Source organism: Electrona antarctica, assembly GCF_951216825.1.
Source record: "Electrona antarctica genome assembly, chromosome: 8".
NCBI lineage: Eukaryota > Metazoa > Chordata > Actinopteri > Myctophiformes > Myctophidae > Electrona > Electrona antarctica.
This window is the reverse complement of record NC_136789.1, coordinates 33,183,985-33,187,267: the sequence shown is the minus strand read 5'-3', so window position 1 is coordinate 33,187,267 and position 3,283 is coordinate 33,183,985. Positions and strand designations below refer to the sequence as shown.

The 3,283-nt window shown below is 42.2% G+C and overlaps 1 long non-coding RNA gene across 1 annotated transcript; it reads left to right on the top strand.

The window, feature by feature from the left end:
• Positions 1-587: 587 nt before the first annotated feature.
• On the top strand, positions 588-2,580 carry LOC306927960. The gene is made up of 4 exons (XR_013790617.1): positions 588-655; positions 1,244-1,388; positions 1,473-1,589; positions 2,412-2,580. It is a non-coding gene; the product is annotated as an uncharacterized lncRNA (long non-coding RNA).
• The last annotated feature ends 703 nt before the right edge of the window (positions 2,581-3,283 follow it).

The window sequence follows — 3,283 nt, the reverse complement described above, 5'->3', positions numbered from 1 at the left end:
CACTCAGCTTTCCTCTCATTAGCTAAAGTATAAAATAATTGTTAATGTGGTTAAACGCTAAAGTGACAGATGCATTCCAGGTCTTAATGGGTTAACCCATTTTGGACTTAAGCCGATTCTAAAAAAAATCCTTCTAAATCATGACCTAAGTTTTCTGAAAAACTTCAAATATTTATATAGCGGCATCATTTGTTTGAATGAGTTAATGATGTAATTTTGATTTGATGTACACTAGTAAAAGCATGCCACAGCATACAGCTGCTATATAACTGGTGGAATAGGGTGTGTGACAAATCTGTAAATAGGCCACTGTTAGCATTTCACATAGGTTTTTAATATTGCCATCATGCACCCAACTTGTTACTTTTGACAAGGCTCCAGAACTGTTTTTATTCCACATTGAAAACAAGTTTCCCACCAGTAGCTTTTAAGCTTTTACAAGGTGTAATACAACACATGTGTGAGTAAGTAGGCAATGAGAGGCTATATGATAGGCGTATGATAGCCCTATGCCATTCAAAGGTTCGGCATAATATTGCTTTAACTTTAATGTATCTTTCCCCTGTTTTTGTGCTCTTTTCTTTTGAAGACACATGCGATGTCAGAAGCAGAGACTCCATCTGATGTACAGACTGATGTTGAAACGACAGAGGAGGTAAAATGGCTGTTTTAGGGCAATGGTTCTAATAATATTTTGTGGCAATATAGGGCCGTGGGGGTCCTCGCACCCCACTTTGAGAACCCCTGCATTAGAATACGGACCACCATAACAGAGTGTACAGTTATGGTGGTCAAACAAAATGGATTTGGTTCTCAGAGTTGCAGCAACATTAGGGTCCATTTGGTTCGCAATTATCCATAATTTATCTGGAGACCCCTGGAATCCCCTCAAGGACCCCTGGGGATCCCCAGACCCCACTTTCAAAACCACTGTGTTGAAGTGTTTGCCAAGTACATTGGCACACAACCTGGAATTTCCCTTCTATTATTAGACACATAAGTCCCACCTCGATCTGAGCAAGGAAGTGAGGATTCAATGTGAGTCTGCATGAATCAAGTAGGTTGGACTGACAGGCTGCCACATTCCAATTCCGCACACTCCTGCGCGCTCACTCCTGCATGCATGTCATGTGATCTGTATTTCTCCTGAGCTGTTTGACATTGTGGCCCACACCATGCTACTGCTTAAAGTTAGTTTTTTATGTTTGCTAAAATGTACGTTTTTTTATTGAATGTACTGTAGGCCATCGCAAAGACATGTGACCTACACCTCCCTGTGGAATGAACAGCGTTGGACTGACTACTGTGTCCCAGAGAGTTAGCCGCAAGAAAGTGGACACTGAGTATAACCAGCAGCCCCAGTGTGTCCCCTGGAGGTTCTCATGCAAGTATGTAAACTATGGAATTAGATTTATTTCATTTCTTTAAACATACAGAGAATTTAACATCTTGAAATGTAAAATTATGTGTAGGAACCCTGAGTCACAGTGGAATTGCTGCCCACCTGAAACCCTGATCAGCTGTTGGAACCCTGAATGTGAGCACCTCAAGTGGGACACAGAGACGGAGCCGCCCTACTGGAACCAGTTGTAAGTTGAAATATCGTATTCACTTCAAAATGTACTTGTAGTTTCTAATCACAATCACATAGTTGATAGGATCTTGCCCTTAATTTGATTGCATGCACAGAATGGTTGCTCCACTGTACATTTATCTTGAACTTTCCTCTTGTCATTCTAACTTGAAATGGTGTTTGGCAAAACATTTGATGTTTGATGTACACAAGTAGAAGCATGCCACAGTATTACAGCTGTAACTGCTGAAAAGGGATCACAACAATTCTGAACAGAGGCCACCGTTTGTATTTCACAAATTTGCCACCATAGCTCAAGACATTTAGAATTACTGTTTTTTGGTTTGTTTTTAATTTTCTGTTCAGAAAATAATCCTCAATATGCAGCAAAAATATCTTTACAGACCATAGCTATTCTTGATGTATAATTAATCATGTAATTTATTGTAGCATTTGGCCGTGTGATTAGATTGTAGTACAACTTTCATGATACATTCTTAAGCGTTATTCATAGTCTTTATTGGTGGTGAGGTGACCACCGCAACTACAACATGACGTCACGGAGCCGTGGTGAAGAGCAAACCACCGCTCTCCCCAGCCCTTCTCTCTGTTTTTACTCACCACCGCTCCACGTTATTACAGCTTCGGTGGTCAGCTCACCACCGGAGCGGTGGTCACCTCACCACCGAAAATCCAGACTATGAATAGGCCTTTAATAAGGTGGCCAATCCATTAGTGGCCTCAGTTATATTATTTAAAATATACACGTCTCATAATGTTTCATAATGTAAGAATCAAGCTAGCATTACTAAGTCAGCTTCTTGTTGTTTATTTTTAGGGACACTAAAGAAGAACACAGTGGCAGTCACACAGGACATTCACCAGAAGGAGGGAGAGAAGTGGTCAAAGTGGTTCACAGGAGCTCGTGCTTGAGGTGGGAATAGGGCTGCAAGAGCTCAGAGAGCACTTGAGTACACACAGGACAATGGGGCACAGCCCCACTAGAAAAAAACACCATCTGACACAGTCTTGGTATCACACACGCACGCGTACACACACACACACACACACACACACACACACGCGTAAACAACTACCTCCTGATAAGTTGGCTTTTTTGTGTTGGGGTCATTTTAACGTCTACACAGGCTTCTGTGAACACCCCATACAGTTTAAGTTGCTTGATTCAGTATTTCACACACTCACTCATCCCATGGCCTAGGGGGTTGTACAGGTGTCATGGTGGATGCTTGGGCACTCTGGTATCTCCAGTGCTTTCGATCTTCTGTTGTCCATATCAGGGTTTGAAAGCTGCAGCCAGTCCACTCCTTGATGTTGTCCACTCAGGCCTGTCTACCTCTTCTCCACTTTCCCTCCACTGTCCCCTGTACTTTTGGTCTTTGACAGGGAGGTATGTCTTGTGACATGACCATGAGAGTAGAGGCTCCTGTTCTCCAGCATGGGTGGTAGCTAAACTGTCTTAACATAATCATTTGTCCGGTCTTCTTATACGATATATGTAGCATTCTTCTGTCACACTTGCTTTCAAACGACTGTATCCTGTGCTCGGTGTCCGCTGTAAGTGTCCAGCTTTCAGAGCCAATGGAATAGGGTGGAGAGTACAAGTGACTTGTAAAGTCTGACCGTCACTGAGAAGCTGATTTATTATTTGTTATGTTTCCAAATACTGTATAGTCTAGTCATGGCTGA